At 44.6% G+C, this 20,456-nt stretch overlaps 1 long non-coding RNA gene across 6 annotated transcripts in view; it reads left to right on the top strand.

Moving 5' to 3' along the window:
* The first annotated feature begins 678 nt into the window (after window positions 1-678).
* Window positions 679-20,456, top strand: part of LOC138845509 (uncharacterized) — a 39,996-nt gene continuing 20,218 nt past the window's right edge. For 3 of the 6 annotated variants that reach the window (XR_016221905.1, XR_016221902.1, XR_016221906.1), the window contains exons 1-2: window positions 679-1,137; window positions 9,463-9,575. This is a non-coding gene — a long non-coding RNA (uncharacterized LOC138845509). Of the gene's footprint in view, window positions 1,138-9,462; window positions 9,576-13,405; window positions 16,182-17,755; window positions 17,904-20,456 lie in introns of those variants that run through there. The other 3 variants (XR_016221907.1, XR_016221903.1, XR_016221904.1) reach the window with 3 other exon arrangements.

Here is a 20,456-nt window from a genome sequence, read left to right as displayed (position 1 = left end):
ATAGGTGGTTCTAGTCTTCCCCTCCAATAAACACACACCCGGACAACAATGTTTGCTTGGTGCAAAGAAGGCTACTGAGTCTGATAACATTACCTAATTTTGTACCTGGGAAATCTTTTGTCCAGGAGAGGAGTGTGTGTGTGTGTGTGTGTGTGTGTGTGTAGAAACAGTGAGAAGTAGACACCCCGCTCTTAGAAATCCCATTATTGACCAGTGCCGCAGCTCACTAGGCTAATCCTCTCCCTGTGGCACCAGCACCCCAGGTTCTAGTCCCAGTTGGGGCACCGGATTCTGTCCCAGTTGCTCCTCTTCCAGTCCAGCTCTCTGCTGTGACCTGGGAAGGCAGTGGAGAATGGCCCAAGTGTTTGGGTCCTGCACCCACATGGGAGACTGTTAGGTAGAAAGTCAGTTATGAGCTTCTGTGTGTGTGACATAAAGGCCTAAAGAGAAAACATCTATGTCCAGCATATGCATCTGCATCTCAGTCATCCTGACAATGTTTCACTGGCAGCCTGGCCTTTGCATCCTGCCCTGCCCCCTTCTACCTGATAACCTGCCAGGCGGGGGTCCCCGCCCCTTCTGCCTGACAAATCTTCCACAATCTCCCAGATGCAGCCCAGTATCTGCATTTCAAACACCCTGCTACCAGATCCCCATTCTCTAGGGGGTCTTGCTCACCCTCCCTCTAAACTCAGGTTGGGGCCAGCTAGGCTTACTCCTGTTTGATACCTTCAGGGGAAAACTCAGATAGAAGCTTTTCCATTTACATCCAAAAAGCCCTTTGTTCCAAGAGGAGTAGAGGTGAGGAAGCCAGACCCATCTCCTTAAAAACCCCCAGCCTCAACAGGACTGTGCGCTCAGCCCTCTACCTCTCTGCTGAGCCGCCTGCCCGGTCTGGCCAAGTGTAATCTCTCCTCTCAACATGTAACCTCGCTCCTTCCCCCCCTCAGTCTCTCAGGCTCTGTCTGGAAGGGTGCCCATCCATCCTTACGGATGTCCCTTCCCTAATAAACCTTGCTATTTTACCTCCCACTACTCTCTGTCTCATGCCTGAATTCTTGCGCAAAGACAAGAACCCTGCAATTTCTCTGGTAACATTTTTGGCAACCACGAAGGGATTTTGAGAAGACATCGGAGGTCAGTATTCCTTCCCTCAAGCGGTACCGGATCTGTGGAAGTGACCGTTGAGTGTCTGGCACCCCAAAGCTCTCCGAGAACGCGGAGTCCCCCTGGCCACAGCTTAGCTATGGCTGAAACTCCAGAGGGATTGTAAGGAATGGGAGGGAAATTAGGAAGGGCAGTTGGCTGAGAGCCTGGAGACTCCCTGAGCTCACTTTGGCTTCCCGGTGGCTGGACTGCAACCGGGGGATCAGGTCTATCTCTTGGAGGGACGCCTGGTCACACTGCCTACTGCTAAGCGAGCAGGGCTTAGCTTCGGTCAAGGCTAATATTGGCCCTCCAGGTAAACTCAGACAACTAGGTAGTGGGTAATCTTGAGCGATAGGAGATTTTGAACCCCACTCAGCCCCAGACATGAGGGCCTTTCCCTATGCTGTCCTCCAGCTGAGATTCATAGAGGAAGGTGAGGGCAGTCGCTCACATCTTGTCCTCTGTGGCTTTCTGCCTTCCTCCTCCTCCCGGGGGTCCCTCCCTGACTCTTTTGCTCTCCTCATCTCCATTCCTATACCACTGGCCAGGAGAAAGGGAGAGGGAAATTCCACAGGCCTCTCCACCTAGGGAAAAGCTGTTACCTATTACCTGTTAACCCTTTCCAACTTGGTAGAAAGTTTTCCGTCTTTGCAGCTTATGGTAGCTCTGGTGTGTCTTAAAGTTTTTGTGAACTATTACTGTTGCTAAGCTTTGACTGCCTGAGGACTGAATCTGGAAAGGAGCTAAAGTTAACTATCTGTTGTAATTGACTGAGTGTTTGCAGTAGTCCTGATTGATCTGATTTTGGTTGAATTATAGGAGGTTCCCAGCACTCTTGGTGAAACGGCGCACCTACCCAACCCCACAGCTAGTCCTGCCAGGCCCCGGTGTGTGTGCAGTCTTCCCTGTAAATGGGGGACCACAGCCTTTCTCTGCACTCTATTCCAGTCCTCTTCGCCTGCCGCACCCAGGCAGGCATAGCCAGATATCTCTAGAGAGAGCGCCCCCACTCCAGGGCTGCTTTTTTTTCCTCTCCTGGAGGAATCTCCAATTCAATACTATTGCTGGCCTTACCTAAGGGAGCCAGAACTTTAAGCCATTAACCCTTAACAACCTGATGGGTTTTTCTCTTTGCAGTTAATGGAAACCTAAGCAATGGGTTCATATGCTGATAATCAGCTCTTTTCTGTGCTACTGTTCCTGACTTATGTGAGAGCGTTCACCTGTCTTGAAGGTTTCACCTTTTTCTATTGCCCTTAGAGTCTTGATTGGGAAAATTGCAATGCGAAGTTGTTTACGTTGTTTATCTGTTTTTAATGTTTGAGTGATTACCCAACTGATCAGAAACATACTAATTTTGGGTAAATAGTTTGACTCTCTGACAGCTTAAATTCTAAACCGAGTCTTCCAACTTTGGGCTTCCAGTCGGATCCCTGGAACTCTCAAAGGATGGGACTTTAAAATTTGTTAAAGCAACAGCTGTTTGAGTCAATTCAGATTATGTGACCTATGCTGTATTCAAGTTTTTGCTTTCCAGCTAGAGTGGTCTTATGAAAATGAGAGTAAATTCTGTGCATACAAGCCTTTATGTTGTTAACTAAAGTAAGCCAATACAGATTGGTTCAGAGAATTGAGTTAATGCAAATGTCCTTAGGTTTGCTCAGTGGCTCACTTGCTCAGTTTTACATGTCTTTGATATGCTTTAAACTTGTTTCTCTTAACGATGAAGATCTTTCCAAAGTTGTAAACATGAACTAGTGTTTGCTGTCCAGGAGGTGCTATCCTTATGTTACTTAAAAGCATGGGAATGTAATTTTGACTTCTAATTCAGATAATGGTGTGGTATTCATTAATAACTCAGTGTCTTAAGTCATCTAGGCATCAGTGCTAAGTAAAACTTGGGGAAAATGTGTTATGTGTACTTTTCACATCTTAAATTCGATAAGAGAGATTGAGTTCGTTAGCATGTATTCTCTCTCATAGGTTGTCCATACATGACAATTCAAGACTATGTAAAAGTAACTACGGGTGTAAAGTTTCAGAAGGTGTGAGCAAGTCATTAAAAGTTTTAAAAGGTTTACAATTTTAAAATTGTTTACAGAGTTTTACGTTGAGTGCTAATGTCAAAATTACACTGACCTAAAGTTGAAGTACAACAATGGGGATCCGGGAGCAGGGTGTTTGAAATGCAGATACTGGGCTGCATCTGGGAGATTGTGGAAGATTTGTCAGGCAGAAGGGGTGGGGACCCCTGCCTGGCAGGTTATCAGGTAGAAGGGGGCAGGGCAGGATGCAAAGGCCAGGCTGCCAGTGAAACATTGTCAGGATGACTGAGATGCAGATGCATATGCTGGACATAGATGTTTTCTCTTTAGGCCTTTATGTCACACACACAGAAGCTCATAACTGACTTTCTACCTAACAAGACCAGGAGGAAACATCTGGCTCCTGGCTTAGGAATGGCACAGTGCACTTGGGGAGTGAACCAACAGAAAAGAGAAGACTTTTCCCTCAGTCTCTCTCTCTCACTAACTCTGCCTGTCAAGAAAAAAAAAAAGAGAAAGAAAGAAAGAAAGAAAGAAAGAAAGAAAGAAAGAAAGAAAGAAAGAAATCCTATTGTTAACTTTTGCTCCTCACAACAAACTTCATAGGGGCATCTGTGGAAATTTACAGTAGGTTTTTAAGAGAGCAGGGAGAGCAGGGAAGCCCCAGGTCTTTGTTCTACCATTAGGCTGAGGCAGAGCTGAAGGACTCAGGTGCTGACCACCAGGAGGAATCAGAGAACTTAAGCACTGTCCTCGACCTAGCGACAAGCCATGACATCTGAAACCAGAGATCGTCAACTCTCCCATGACTTCACCACACCAAAGTAATGGGGGAAAGTGGTGATGAAGGAAGGTGCCTGGGGAATTTCCCTGTGGACACGCAGTGGTGAGCAAAGCAAGATTTATTTACATGAGAAACATCTTGCCACAGCAGCCACTAGGGGGTCTCCAAGACAGGGAGACCTGAAAAATGGAGTGGAGTCTTTTAACTGCAATTTGGATGAGCAGAATAATCACAGCTAATGGGGACAAAACCCATCAATAATCCTGTCTAGCTTGCTCTTGTTAAAACAAAAATCCAGCCGAATAGTAGGATAGGCAAATTCTTTCTATTCTCCTGATGAAACTAGAAGCTCAGAAGGGTGGATCATTGCTTCCTTGCTATTCTCATGATAAAGCTAGAAACTGGGGGAGTGGGATCACCACTTCTCTCTTGCTAATAGACAGGTTCTGGGGAGAAGCAAGCATCTTGTGCACTCTTACAAGGACTCCCCATTAGGTCATCTAGTCCTCACACCAGCACCCCCTGCCTTAGAACCTCTTTATAAACCCCGATCACCCTCCTCCAACAGCATGGTAGTCCTAATGAAGGCACCCTACCTTACCCTAATCTTGTGAGTAATATTTGCAGAAGAGTTTTGGAAGCCTACTGAAAAAAAGGAGATGATTTGGAAGGGCAGGCATAGCCCCTGCTGACAGAGAACCCTCCCCCAACTGAGGTAGAAAGCACCTCCCACCTGACACCCTGGACTCCCCTGACTGTCTGGTGGGACCTTCCTCAGAACAAAGCCTGAAAATCTGCATAGTTGTCAATTGAATAGACTCATTGTTTTATTTCAAGCCTGGTGCTCCAATTACCCCTGTCCCTTTAAACACCCTCTGTGCTGTGCGGTTTGGTAGAAAAAGGCTTCTTTGGATTGGGAGGACTTTCTTTCCCAAGACTGCAGCTGCCTTCTGGAAATACACCCTTTCCTCTGGCCAGCACTTAGCTATGGCGAATTGAAGCGGTGAGCATCAAGAGCCAGATTATGTGTCTGGAAACAACACTGGTGAGCTAGCCCAGAAGTCTGTGATGTATTTTTGTTGTTTTTAAAGATTTTATTTATTTATTGGAAAGTCAGAGTTACACAGAGAGGAGAGGCAGAGAGAGAGAGGGAGAGGCCTTCCATCCCATGATTCACTCCTCAATTGGCCATAATAGCTGGAGCTGCACTGATCTGAAGCCAGGAGCCAGGAGCTTCTTCTGGGTCTCCCACACAGGTTAGGGGCCCAAGGACTTGGGCCATCTTCTGCTTTCCCATGCCATAGCACAGAGCTGGATGGGAAGAGGAGCAGCTGGGACTAGAACCAGTGCCCATATGGGATGGTGGCACTTCAGGCCAGGGCTTTAACCCACTGAGCCACAGCGCTGGCCCCTGGAATGTATTTTTCAAGTGGCTTAACCCTTTCACATTAGTAAGGAGGGCAAAGGTCAGTTGTACTTCCACCCCAGAGCCATTTTTGAGCTAACATTTTGGCTGGGACTCTGGGGACATCCCCGCAGCTTCTGAGAGCACTTTCTCTCCAGGACTTTCCTTTCTCTTCCAGCTGTCACATTAGCTACCTTGTGGGGAGTCAATGGCTCCCCTTTGTGTCTGGAGTCAACAGCTCTGAGACTGGGTAAGTTGAACCAGGGGCATACCTGAAATTCCTGTCTCTGCTTTTTGGGCTCATGGCATTTGGACCTAGTTTAGGTCATTTTTTGTAGTACTGGTGTGTGGGAGACAGATTCTAAGATTTTTACTTCAGCATCCCTGTGAGGAAATTTGGATATTTTTTGGAAGAGTACTCGTTTGGTTGTTTGTATGAGAATTTCTTCCTCTTGGGTGAAATATGAGTGGTTCAATTTAATTTCCATCCAAAATCACCTTGAGTTGCATTGTGGCTGATTGGGCAGGATATAGTTAAGATCTTATGACTAAGAAAAACATGGTGTTCTATTGTAATATTGCATGGCCTGCATATGTGTTAAATTTAAGAGAAGGTGGTTGTTAAGTGGGATTTTTAAATGTTTATTTTATTTGAAAGGCAGAGTTAGAGAGGCAGAGGTGGGGGGGGGGTCCTGTTAGGAAAAGAGGCACAGAATAGAGGAGGTAGTGTATGAATTTATAGCCAGACCGAATTCATTCAGGGAAAATAAATCTGTAGAGATAGGTGACCAAGAGCAACTGTCCACATACCCATGATGGAACACCTGACTGACCCCCAGGGAAGGCTGGGGATGGGGGTGAGGTAGGGGGCAGCAAGCAGAGGGGAATTCCTGGAACTGGCCTTTCAGGTGGCTGTAAGGGGTGGAGTATGAAGACAAGAGTGTGAGACCCAATTGAGGTTTTTTTTTTTTTTTTTTTTAAAGATTAATCAGAGAGAGAAGGAGAGGCAGAGAGGGAGGGAGAAGGCTTCCATCCTCTGGTTCACTCCCCAGATGGCCACAATAGCCAGAGAGAGGTACATTGATCTGAAGCCCGGAGCCCGGAGCCAGGAGCTTCTTCTGTGTCTCCCACATGGGTGCAGGGCCCCAAGGACTTGGGCCATCTTCCACTGCTTTCCCAGGCATAGCAGAGAGCTGGATTAGAAATGGAGCAGCCAGGACTCAAACCAGCACCCATAAGAGATTCCTGCACTGCAGACAGCAGCTTTACCTGCTATGCCACAGCACAGGCCCTCCAATTGTGTTTCTAGGGCAAAGAATACATTCCAATGTTTATCTCTTTTGTTCAATGCAGGAGAATGGCTGAGGCTTATGTCCTTGTTCCTTGTTCCATCAGGTCCTTCATCTACTGGTTTACTTCTCAGATGGCTGCAATGGCCAGAGCTGGGCTGATTCGAATCCAGGAGCCAGGAGGTTTCTCTGGGTTCACCCCCACACCCAGTGCAAGGGCCCAAGGGCCTGAGCCATCCTCCACTGCTCCCCCGGGCCCATCAGCAACCTGGATCACAATTGGAGCACCCAGGACTGGCCCCAATGGGCACCCACATGGGATGCTGGCACTCACTGCAGGTGGCTGCTTTACCCAGTATGCCACAGCATCAGTGGGTTTCTAACAGTAGAGGTTTTGTGAGAGATCTGGTAAATGGGATGGAGTAAGCATTTAAATCCCTTAAACCTTCCAGCAACTGTGTCTGTGGCTGTTGATGTCCAAGGAGACAGGTTAGGAGTCCTTGTCAATTTAGAAAAAGCAGGAGCTTCATCTCTGCCTCAGCCCAGTGGTAGAGCAGAGACCCTGGGGCTCCCTGATCTCTTAAAAATCTATCATAGGGGCCAGCACCATGGCTCCCTTGGTTAATCCTCCACCTGCAGCACTGGCATCCCATATGTGCCAAGTTCTAGTCCCAGTTGCTCCTCTTCAGTCCAACTCTGCTGTGGCCCAGGAAGGCAGTGGAGAATGGCCCAAGTGCTTGGGCCCTGCCCACATGGGAGACAAGAAGCACCTGGCTCCTGGCTTTAGATCAGCACAGCGCCGGCTGTAGTGGCCATTTTGGGGGTGAACCAATGGAAGGAAGACCTTTCTCTCTGTCTCTCTCACCGACTAGCTGTCAAATAAATTTTAAAAAAATTTTTTAAATCTATTGCAAATTTCCACAAATGCCTCTGATAAAATTGGCTGTGAGGAACAAGAGTTAATAAAGCAATAAAAGATGTTTTTCCAACAGAGTGCCTACGAAATCTGAAATGAGGATATAATTATCTTTATGTATGTTAGTGTCCAGTACCATCACTGTGACTGGAGTTGCTTTCCGAGTTAAATGCTCAAGTAAATTTTTCAGGTTTCCCCTGAGGAACAATAGGGTTAATTGAGGTTACTAACAGCAGGAAGTAATTATATTCAGTTGATTGGAGCTTTTAAAAAGGAGTTGTAACCATACTAAAGCCATCCTCCTTCGCTTTTCCTTTTCACATTTTATATAGCAAAAACCAATTACTGGTACTGTATATTGCCTGAATTACTCTAGTGAATAGTAGCATTTGTATAATGGTGGACTTTTGCCCCAGCTAACAAAGAAGCCTCCACCCAACTGATGCTGAGCCCCCTGGTTAAGAGGCCTCATCAGAAAAAAGCTTGGGCATTTACATATTGTCAATTAAGGTGACTCATTGTTTTATTTACCTCCCCCTGAAGCTACCCTTGTCCTTTAAGAAACCCTTTAGCAGTTATGGTCTGGGATAGCAGTAGAAGATGGCCCAAGTCCTTGGGCTCCTGCACCCAAGTGGGAGACCCAGAATGATCTCAGGCTCCTGGCCTTGGATTGACACACCTCTGGCTGTCACAGCCAATTGGGGAGTGAACCTTTGGATGAAAGACCTCTCTCTCTCTCTCTCTCTCTCTCTCTCTCTACCTCTCCTTCTCTCTGTGTGTAACTCTGACTTCCAAATAAATAAATAAATCTTTTAAAAAATTAACCCTTTAACAGATATTACATTTTATATCAAGAGCTCTCTTTTGGGGCTGTACTGTGGCATATAGAGCTGGACCTCCACCTGCAGTGCTGACATCCCATGTGGTCACTGTTTCATGTCCCTGTTGATCCTCTCCTGATCTGGCTCTCTGCTTTGTGGCCTGGGAATGCAGTGGGAGATGCCCGGGGGGCTTGGGACCCAGTACCCATGTGGGAGATACGAAGAAGGCTCTGGCTCCTGGCTTTGGATCAGCCCAGCCTCAACCATTGTGGCCATTTTGGGGGTGGTCCAGCTGGTGGAGGACCTTTCTCTCTGGCTCTCCCACTCTCTGTGTGTCTCTCAAATGAATAAATAAAATCTTAAAAAAAGAGAGAAATTTCTTTCCCCAAGATGCCAGCTTCTAGAAATAAGCTCTTTCTTCTTACCAACATCCATCCCTGTTCAATTGGCTACCCACATGGTGTGCCATAGGGTCTGATTAAAAGATTTAAAGAGTTGCAGAGATTTCTATATTTTTCTGTGTCATAATGTATGCTATGCATTATATGTGTGTACTGTTATATGTGTAAAAGTTGGTTGTGCTTATTTGTGTTATTTAAAGTCCAAACGTAATTTTCACCTAAGCACAAACAATAGATGAAAAGATGATGCAGTGTTCATTGCTTCCTATGAAGTCCAATTTAAAGTTGTTCTGTGGCAAGATCATGACTTAAGAGATTAACCATACTTATCTAATATGGTAGTTTCTCAGGCAATGTAAGTATAATTGCTAAAAAATGAATTGGTGGTCTTTGCTGTGGCACCTTGTGCATCATCAGGTCCCTGCAACCTAAGGGATGTCTCCCTCTCCTCACTTTCCTGAGAAATAGACTCAAGTGTACACTGACTGGAGAGGAAGTAGAGAAGATAATGTAGCAGTGCTGGGTCAGAATCCACAGCAAGGTTCAAGCTGATACTGCAAGCCTTGCTGGATTCATGGATATGTGTGAGATGGAGCAAACATCAGCATCAAGCAGACAGGTGAGCATTTCTGCCTGATCTTTGACACCACAGGGCCATCTTGCTGTTCACTACATCACAGCAGAAGCCACGTGCTGGCAGGCATGAGCAGGAGGTGGTATACAAACTGAACACACACTGAAGAGAATGCCCACGAGCTGTGCAAGGTGAGGAGGATGACTGGGTACAAAGGGAATCCCACCCCTGATGGCTCATGATGCTTGTGCCATGCGCAACCCAGATCCTCTCATCAAGGTAATCACGGTATGGATTACTGATTTGGGGCCCCTATCCAATTTGACATGAGGTAATAGACCTCAGGTTTTCCTGCCCAGGGATAAGAGCATCTCTGGCTTACAGTGGCTGCAGAGAGATAAAGCAGTGTAGCAGCTAGAGAGACCAAGGACTACTCTGCAGTAGGATGAATTTTTTTGAATTGCTAAATGTAAAAGATAGATTTTTCTAAATACATGTACTCTTGGCTTCTTAAAATATATAGAAGGCATTCAGCCTTTTGGTAAATGTTTTAATAAGTTGTTAACAAAAAACCATTCAAAATTACCTGCTAAGTTTTCACTAAACAGCAAGTTAGCAAGGATAAGAAATAATTTTTTAAGATTTATTTACTTAAGTATTTGCAAAGCAGAATAACAGAGCAAGGGAGAGGGAGAAGGGGGGGGGAGAGAGAGAGAGGTCCTCCACCCACTGGTTCACTCCCCAGAGGGCTGTAATGGCTGGATCTTGCAGATATCAAGCCAGAAGCCAGGAGCCTCCTCCCACTCTCCCGCATGGGTGCAGGGGCTAAAGGACTTTGGGCCACCTTCCACTGCTTTCCTAGGTCATTAGCAGGGAGCTGGATTGGAGTGGAGCAACCAGGACTTGAACCAGTGTCCTTATGGGATGCCAGCACTCCAGCACTGTGGGTGGAGGCTTAACCTACTATGCCACAGCACCAGCCCCAATAAGAAATAATTCTAAGTCAATATCCCAAAGTTTAGAATTTTTGAAAGATTTATTTACGTATTTGAAAGGCTGAGTGAGAGAGACAGAGACAGACTTCTTCCATTTACTGGTTCATCCCCAGATGTCTGTAATAATCAAGCACTGGGCTAGACTGAAGGCAGGAGCCTGGAGCTCCATTCAGGTCTCCTACATCAGTAGCAGGGGCCTAAACACTTGTGCCATTTCCCTCTGCTTTTCCAGGCCATTAGCAGAGAGCTTGATCTGAGGTAGAGCAGCTTCGAGATGAACCAGTGCCCATATGGGATGCCAGCATCACAGGTGGTGGCCTTACCCATACATCACAACACTGGCCCTGACATTAAAAATTTTCAGAGTGGGGCCAACATCATAGGTTAAGTGCAGTCTATCATACCTGCATCCCATAAGAGTGCTTCTTTGAGTCCAAGCTGCTCCACTTCTAATCCAGCACCCTGCAAATGTGCCTGGGATAGCAGAAGATGGCCCAAGTGCTGTGACCCCTGCCACACATGTGGGAGAACCACATGGATTTTCCTGGCTTCTGGCTTCAATCTGTCCCAGCTCTGGCTGTTGTAGATGGATGGGGAGTGAACAAGATAGACAATCTTTCTCATTGGCTTTATTTTTCTGTAACTCTGTCTTTCAAATAAATAAAACTAGGATTTAGTCCCTATTTTAAATCAATAAAGTTTTTTTAGAAAATATTGATATTAATTATAAATATTTGCTAGAGATTTTTAATATTTGATTTTAAAGTCTGCTAACTTTCTAAAAAATTTATTTATCTGAAAGGCAGAGATACAAGTGAGAAAGAGGAAAAGAACGAGATCTTCCATCCAATGACTCACTACCAAGATGGCCTCAATGGGTGGGGGTTGGGTCAGGCAGGAGCCAGTAAGCAGGAGCTAGGAGCACCTGCTGAGTCTCCCACACAGGTGCAGGGACTCAAGTACTTAGGCCACCTTCCTCTGCTTTTCCCAGGTGCATTAGCAGAGAGCTGGATCAGAAGTAGAGCAGCTGGGACTCAACTGAGCCAGAGTCCACATGAGATGCTGGCACTGAGGAGGAGGCTTAACCTTCTATACCACAGTGCCTAAAATTTTGAGAGAGATAGAGAGAGGGAGAGGCAGAGTGAAAGGTCTTCCATCCATGGGTTCACTCCCCAGATGGCTGCAATGGCTGGAGCTGAGCCAATCCAAGAGGAGCCAGGGGCTTCTTGTGGGTCCCCCATTCTCAAGCACATCTTGCACTGCTTTCCTAGGATTAGCCTACTACGCTCCAGTGCCTGGACCCTCTAATAACATTTTCAACCATCTTCTCAACTGCAGCTTCTTACAGTTTCCATTTGATTGACTCCTTTCCAACAACTAGCCATCTCTTATAAGCTATTTTCTCCTTCTTTATTGTTTAGTTATGGCCTGTCATGAGAAATACTTGTGTTTACAGCTGATATTGTGGCATAGCGGGTTAAGATGCTGCCTGTGATGGCAGCAACCCATATGGGCACTGGTTTGATTCCTCGTGGCCCACTTCTGATTCATCTCCTAGCTAAAGCACCTGGGAAAACAGGAGAGGATGGCCCAAGTCCTTGGGACCCTGCACCCATGTGGGAGACCTGGATGAGTCTCCTGGCAGTGGCTTCTGCCTGGCTCAGTTCTGGTTGTAGTGGCCATTTGGCTAATGAACTAGCCAATGGAAGATCTCTCTCTCTCTCTCTCTCTCTCTCTCTCTCTGTAACTCTACCTTGGAAATAAATTAATCTTGAAAGAGAAATGTTTATCTTAGGAGAATAGGAATAATAAGAGTACTTGATCTTTACACCTAATTGTTTAAAAGGCTTTATTTATTTGAAAGTCAGAGTTACACAGAGAGAGAAGAGGCAGAGAGAGAGAGACAGGTCTTCCATCTGCTGGTTCACTCCCCAGATGGCCGCAACAGCCAGAGAGAGCTGTGCTGATGTGAAGCCAGGAGCCAGGAGCTTCTTCCAGGTCTCCCAAGTGCATGCAGTGTCACAGGTGGTGCCTTTTGCACTCCACGCCACAACACTGGCCCCTACACCTGACTTTTCTAGATGTATTTAATTTGGTCTATGGGATTTTTTTCTGCTTTTGTTTCTAAGGTGTATTATTTTCTTTAATTTTGATGTATTTATTTATTTGAAATGCAGAGTTACAGAGACAGAAAGAGAGAGAGAGGTCTTCCATCTGATAGTTCACTCCCCAGATGGCTACAACAGCCAGAGCTGTGCTGATGTGAAGCCAGGAGCCAGGAGCTTCTTCCAGGTCTCCCAAGTGCATGCAGGAACCCAAGGACTTGGGCCATCTTCTGCTGCTTTCCCAGGCCATAGCAGAGAGCTGGATAGGAAGTGGAGCAGCCGGGCCTCAAACCAGTGCCCTTATGAGACGCTGGCACTGCAGGCAGTGGCTTGGCCTGCTACGCCACAGCACCAACCCCTACACCTAATATTTTTTAAGCTTTCGTTTTATTTGAAAGGCAGAGTTTACAGAGAGAAGGAGAGACAGAGATCTTTGATCTACTGCTTCACACCCCAAATGGCCACAATGGCTGAACTTGAGCCACAATGGCCAGGAATCAGGAGCTTCTTCTGGGTCTCCTACCTCATGTCAGGGGCCCAAGGACTTGGCCATTTTTCATTGGTTTTCTAGGCACATTAGCAGAGACTGTATCAGAAATGGAATAGTCAGGACTAGAATCAGTGTGCATGTGGAATGCCTGTGTCACAGGTGGTGGCTTTTACACTCCACGCCACAACACTGGCCCCTACACCTGACTTTTCTAGATGTATTTAAATTGGTCTATGGGATTTTTTTTCTGCTTTTGTTTCTAAGGTGTATTATTTTCTTTAATTTTGATGTATTTATTTATTTGAAATGCAGAGTTTCAGAGAGACAGAGAGAGAGAGAGGTCTTCCATCTGATAGTTCACTCCCCAGATGACCACAATGGCCAAAGCTGCACTGAGCTGCAGCCAGGAACTTCTTTTGGGTCTCCCACAGGGATGCAGGGGCCTAAGGACTTGGACCATCTTCTGCTGCTTTCCCAGGCCATAGCAGAGAGCTGGATCAGAAGTGGAGCTGCCAGGACGTGAACTGACACCTATATGGGATCACAGCATTGCAGGCAGTGGCTTTACTTGCTAAGCCACAGTACTGGCAACAGGTGTAATCTTTTCTAAGTTTTTTCATTCTTTTATAATGTTGAATGCTCACAGCCTCCAGTGTCTAAGTTTGGGCACCTTTCCATTGGGTTTAACTTCTAAGTAATCTGGTGGAGCTTCCCATTAGAAGAAACACAGCACAAAAGAATTTACTTTACCTTTTGGTTATTACAGAAGGGAAAGAAATTTTGTGTTTTGTCAAGATTATCTCATGTATTCTCTGACTTTGGGTTTAGAAAACTGAGTTTTGAGAGTTGAGATTTGTAATATATTTTAAATGTCTATGTCTATTAATTAAATATTCAATATACTTAATATATTTATACATAATTTGACTTAATATTATGTAAGTGATTATTATAATGATCAGGGATCCTATGTGGTATCCCATCCACTGGTTCATTCCCCAAATGACTGCAATGGCCAGATCTGAGCTGATCAGGAGACAGAGGCCTCTTCTGGGTCTCCCACATGGGTTCAGGGGCCCAAGGACGGGCTATCTTCTACTGCTTTCCCAGAGGCCACAGCAGAGAGCTGGGTCAGAAAAGGAGCATCTCATATGAGATGCTGGTGCCCCAGGCTGTGTCTTTACCCTGCTGTGCCACAGCACCAGCTCAGAATAGTAGACTTTGACCCAGCTAACAAAGGAGCTTCAGCCCCATCAAAACATCTTCACCTGGTTGATGCCTTGGATTTCCCAAGATGAGCACTTATTAGAGCAAAGCCAGAACAGCTGCCAAATTGTCAACTAAATAGAATCCCTTTGATTTCTAACCTCCATCTGAAGCTACCCATTTTTTAACAAAAGATTTATTTATTTTATTTGAAAGGAAGAGGTACAGAGAGAGAGGAAGAGATGGAGAGAGATTTTCCATCAGCTAGTTCATTCCCCACATGGCTGCAATCACCTGAGCTGGGCCAGACCAAATCCAGGAGTCAGAAGCATCTCCCAGGTCTCCCAAGGGGGTGGCAGGGGCCCAAGCACATGGGTGACCTTCCACTGATTTCCCAGCTGCATTCACAGTGAGTTGGATCAGAAGCAGAGCAGCTGGTGCCCATATGTGACAGTGGTACTGCTGGCTGCCTTTACCCCATATACCAGTGTCTGCCCCTCAACCCATGTTCTTAGAAACAGCTCTTGCTGGCTTGTTGGGTGGAAAGAGCATGTTTTAGATGAAGAGATCTCTTTCTCCCCAAGATGCCGGCTTCTTGAAATAAATGCTTTCCTCTCTGGTGAATCCAGTTGTCGAGAAGCAAGGGCCTGATTACTGTTCAGTAGCCTTATTTTCTGCTGACTTTACATAAAAAGTATAAACACCCACAGAATGCTAACCCAAGTGAATGAATGGGCATTTGTCAGTTCAGGTGTCTTCCTGATTTCTTCCCCCACTGTCCTCAGAAGTGACCAGGTCTGATTCTTTGTGGTTCTTTTTGTAGTTTACAATCTGCTTCTTCCAAAGAAGAATTTTGCTTGTGTTTGTCTCTTGGCTTTTCAACTTTTCAGAATGCTGATACTAACTATTGATATTTTACACTAAAAAGATGTTTTCCTTTTTTGCCTTGAGTGTTTTTCCCCAGATGTTTCTCTTTTTTTTTCTTTTTGACAGGCAGAGTGGACAGTGAGAGAGAGAGACAGAGAGAAAAGTCTTCCTTTGCCATTGGTTCACACTCCAATGGCCGCCGCGGCCGGCACACTGCAGCTGGCTCACCGTGCTGATCCAAAGGCAGGAGCAGGTGCTTCTCCTGGTCTCCCATGTGGGTGCAGGGCCGAAGGACTTGGGCCATCCTCCACTGCACTCCCAGGCCGCAGCAGAGAGCTGGCCTGGAAGAGGGGCAACTGGGACAGAATCTGGCGCCCCGACCGGGACTAGAACCCAGTGTGCTGGCACCACAAGGTGGAGGATTAGCCTATTGAGCCACGGCACTGGCCTCCCCAGATGTTTCTATTCTAGGTTGTCGTTCAGGGAGTTCATGTCAGTGGTTCCAGGAGTTATGGAACGTTGCTTTCTTCTAGATTATTATTCGATGTCTGTGACTGTTATTTTTTTTTAATTCCCCACCAGTGCTAATACATGGCAAATATTTTAAATAACTGAGAAAAATATTGTTAGGCTGCAGGTTGTGGATAAATTCAAATTTAATATGAAGTATTCATAGAGTGGAGGGATTAACTAAATTTTCATTGATGTGTATTTTGTGATTTGTCAACACTGGGATGACCTTATTTCCTTATTCCATCTAGAAGTAACTGGCATCTCTGATTATTCATTACTAAATACCAGTTTCCAGTGACTTGGTATTTCCACTTATATTTATTTGTACTGATTACCACTGATGTATCTGTAATGCCCATTCAGTTGTATGGATTTTACTTTGCACAGATTGATGGTAAGGAAACTGTGTACTATCCTTTTGGAAAACTGCCTTCAGTTTCATTGTGTAACACTTAAAATTTTTCTGACCTAAATCCTAATCAGAACTGAAGCTATCTTTGTGTTTATCCTACTCTTAATGTACTTATATATTTTCACTTGAAAAAAATGGAATAGTTTAATACATTAGTGGTGATAAATATGTGTGTAGAAGTGAAATAAACCTCACCACCATATGCATTCTATCATGTAGTTGTTTTTGATGATGGTGGAGTCACCATGTTGTAATGCAGATCTTTCACATTTCATATGCAAGTGAAATTTATTCTTTCTTAAATATTTATTTATTTGAATGGGAGAGTGAAAGAGAAAGAGATCTTCCATCCTCTGATTCACTCTGCAAATGGCTGCAATGGGCTGGATTGGGCTGGGCTGGGCCTAAGCCAGGACCCTAACTCTTCATCTGGAGGATACCTAAGCTCCATTTGGGTTTCCCACATGGGTGGCAGGAGCCAGGTACTAGGACAATCATCACTGCTTTCCTAGACATTAGAAGGGAGCTCAATTGAAAACAGAGCAGCTGATATTTGATAGTCTGTTGGATGCCAGCATCATAAGTAGGAAGTTAATCTTGATACAGCGCTATAATGCTGGCATCCAATTTTTTCTTTACTTAACCCAGAATCAGATCATCTTTTTGTGTCTTTATATATATATATATAGATCACACATGGTTTGGTCTTGGTTTTATTTTGGCTGTTTCAATCTCTTTTAATTGGTATATTTAGATAATCCACATTGAACATGATAATTTATATAGTAGAATTCATTAAAATAGGGTATTTTAATTGTTCTCTTTTGCTGTCATTTTTCTTTAATGTCTTATTTATTTTCATTTATTTGAAAGGCAGAGACAGAAAGACCTTCTCATCTGCTGGCTCACTGCCCAGGGGCCTGCAGCAGCTATGGTTAGGACAGGCTAAATCCAGCATCCAAAAACTGCATTTGCAGCTACCATGTTTATGGGGGGGGGACTCAAGTACTTGAATCATCATCTCAGGATGAACATTCGCAGGAAGATGGATCAGGTAGGATAAGCAGGCTCCAACAAGGCACTCCAGTATGTAATGATGTTATCACAAGTGGCATTTCTTACCCTCAAACCTCCCTGCAATGTCCACAGTAAGCAAATCTGTTTTAATGGAGCACATTTGCGGTTGCTTGTGTTGCAAAGTTTAGAAATAGGGAAAAGAGCAGAAAGCAGCCAAATTTGTTTTTACATTTTTAAGCTTTTATTTAGTGAAAGAAATGCATAGGAGAGTGAGAACCCTATCTACAGGAGAGAAGCAAATCTGAATTCATGCTGAGTACTAGGAACCAGCCACATGGAGGAACATCTAGGCCAGGAAGCATGGGGTGGGTGGCCCAAAGGCCACGAGCTCTGGAGGTGCAGTGCTGCAGCAAGCCCCATACTGGCAAAAGGCCAAGGAAAGGAGAGAGAAAGACACCATGTCCCAGACTTTTAATCCACTTCCAAAGGGGAACAGTTAATTAACCTGATTGGCCGGTGGGTACACAGGTGTGGCCAGGTAGGGGTATGAGGTCACACAGGGGCATGGTGAAAGTGTGGTCTTTTAGCTCACACACCTAATTAATTTTATTCTATATGCCTGCCTACAACATTCTCCCCTCAGAGACCCCATTCTCTTAATCCTAAGGGATGTTGAGGGGCGTAGAGTCAACATCTCTTCTGTAGCTGCATCCTGCTTATGAGTGGAGTAGTAAATTTTGTTCATTTATTCTTTTATATCTTTTAGGCAGAGACACAGATACAGTGCTTTCATGTGCTGATTCCTCCAAGGCTCACAACTGAGTCTGGGCTAAAACAAAACCGGGAGCTGTGGGGCAGGGATTGTGCTGCATCAGTTTAAGCTGCTGATTGGGAGGCTCACATCAAATACCAGGGTGTGTGTCTTGTCTACTATGATTTTTTTTTTAAATATTGTTTTCCAATTAATGTGAATGTAGTTTGTCATATTTGATATCTAGAGCTATGGTGAAGTGCATTATCAAATATCAAATGATTTGTAGATGTCACAAACTCTGGTTTATTTATTTATTTTTGAGTAGTGTTATTTAATTTACCACATTATTTTAAAAGTTGTATTTTGAGACCCATTTCAGAAACCACAGTTGATTTGGAACAAACACTGTTTTGGAAGACTTTTCCTTGTTCATGGTTACACTTTTTCCCTAATAATCTCTATGGATTGTGTATCCAAATGTGGGCATTATACAAGTTTTTCACACTTAGTATCAGCTACTTATATGCTACAAAATTTAGTGTGAATCTATTTTCCATTACTTAACATGTGAATAATTCATGCTTTTACTGCTTGCTGGTTTGTAAAATACAAATAAATCACAGTACAGTGCTCAAATAGATGTATAAGATGAAAACAGTTTTGCAGCCTGTGTTGAGGCATAGCAGGTGAAGCCACTGCCTGTGACCCTGGCAGATCTATCTTTCTATCTAATATCTTCTGCTGGTTCACTCTTCAAATGGCTTCAGTGGCTAGGACTGGACCAGGCCAAAGCCAGAAACAGGAACTCTATCCAGGTTTCCCAGGTGGATAGAAATGGTCCAAGTAGTTGGGCTGTCTTCAGATATTTTCCCAGGTGCATTAGTAGGGAACTGGATTGGAAGTGGAACAACTCTGGCTTTAACCAGTGGTGGTAGAGACCCATTGTTCCATATCACATACCGATAATTTTTTACTGATTTGTTTATTTGAGAGGCAAAGAAAAAGGTCCTCCATCTGCTGGATCACTCTGCAAAAGCCCACAATAGCGAGTGTTATATCTATGAAAGCCAGGAGGTAGGAACTCTAAGTGGGTTTCCCATTCAGATGGCAGGAAACCAAGTTTTTGAGCCATGATCTGTTGACTCAAGAGAACACTTTTGAGCTGGTGCTGTGCTGTAATAGGAAAGTCACGACCTGCAGTGCAAGTATCCCATGGGCACTGGTTCCAGTCCTGACTGCCCACTTCCAATCCAGCTCTCCGCTATGGCCTGAGAAAGCAGTAGAAGATAGCTCAAGTCCTTGGGCCCCTGCACCTTCATGGGAGACCTGGAAGAAGCTCCTGGCTCCTGATTTTAGATCTGTTTAGCTCTGGCCATTATGGCCATTCGGGGAGTGAACCAGCAGGTGGAAGGCTTCTCGCTCTCTGCCTCTGCCTCTCTGTAGCTCTGCCTTTCAAACAAATAAATAAATATTTTTTAAAACAAACAAACAAAAAAAACCACTTGCAGGAAGTTGAGTTGGAGGTGTGGAATAGCCAGGACACAAACCAGGCACTCTGTGATGTGGTATGTCCAGAGAAGTAGGTAAGCCTATTGCATCATAATGCCTTCCCTTCCAATGTCTGATTTGCACAACCTATGACCTAGGCCCCAGGGTTCCATCAGATAAGTCTCAGGATTCTCCACGTGATTACTGTACAAGAAGGCACACTCCCAAAGGTAAAATACTTTATAAACTATGTTGATATCATATTTATGGTTGTCTCATGGGCTAGAACAAGTGAACAGGAAAATGTCAGGGGTCTGTGTGGTGGAGAATTATGTTAAGATTTGGATACAGGGAGGAGTATCACATGGAAGTTACAGAAAGCTGTGCTAGTAGATTTTGTCAATTTTTCCTATACATATACTGTGGCCAAAAACTAATTTTCAAGCTGGATACTTTTAAGGAATTTGAGATACATAAAAGCAAGAGATGTTTTAAGGAAAACAGCACTGCCTGAGTAATTTTCTGTGTATATAGATTCTAGTGAAATCATAATTTTTTTTGTATACTGCTATTTATTTGAACAATTGTGATGAACATTACAAATTATTTCTATATGATTTATTTATTTGAAAGGCTGAGTTACAGAGACAGAGGAAGAGAGAGGCCTTCCACCTGCTGGTTCACTCCCATATGTCCTCAATTGCTGGGGCTGGGCTGATTTGAATCCAGTAGCCTGGAGCTTCTTACAGGTCTCCCATGTGAGTGCAAGGGGCCCAAGGACTTAGGTGTTCATCCACTGCTTTCCCAGTCCATAGCAGAGAGCTAGACCAGAAGTAGAGCAGCTGGCACTCCAATTGGTGCCCACATGGATGCCCACACTGTAGGAGATGGCTTTACCCACCACTCCACAGTGACAGGCCTGACAAGGATTTTTTTTTTACAGAATTGGTAATAAATTAATATTTTGGTTATCTAACAATAGTTTATGTTTAATCAAAGTGATTGGTAGACTTGTGTGTGCTCTTTTGGCATCTTTTCTGTTTTTCCCATGTGTAAAGATTATATTCCCCCACAGGGAGGCTACTGCATTTTTGTCACTCAGCCAATATGCCCATTTTTTTGTATATATTTCCTTCATGATCTTGACTAGCACAGTAGAATCTAGGAAGAATCTAGACTTTTTGTCTGACCCCTCCTTCTAAGCAATTTCTCTTGCAGATAAGAT

This window comes from Oryctolagus cuniculus, chromosome 15 (assembly GCF_051225735.1).
Source record: "Oryctolagus cuniculus isolate XC-2025 breed Fujian yellow rabbit chromosome 15, ASM5122573v1, whole genome shotgun sequence".
Classification (NCBI taxonomy): Eukaryota; Metazoa; Chordata; class Mammalia; order Lagomorpha; family Leporidae; genus Oryctolagus; species Oryctolagus cuniculus.
The sequence above is the reverse complement of the archived record's forward strand: the minus strand, read 5'-3'. Positions and strand labels throughout refer to the sequence as shown.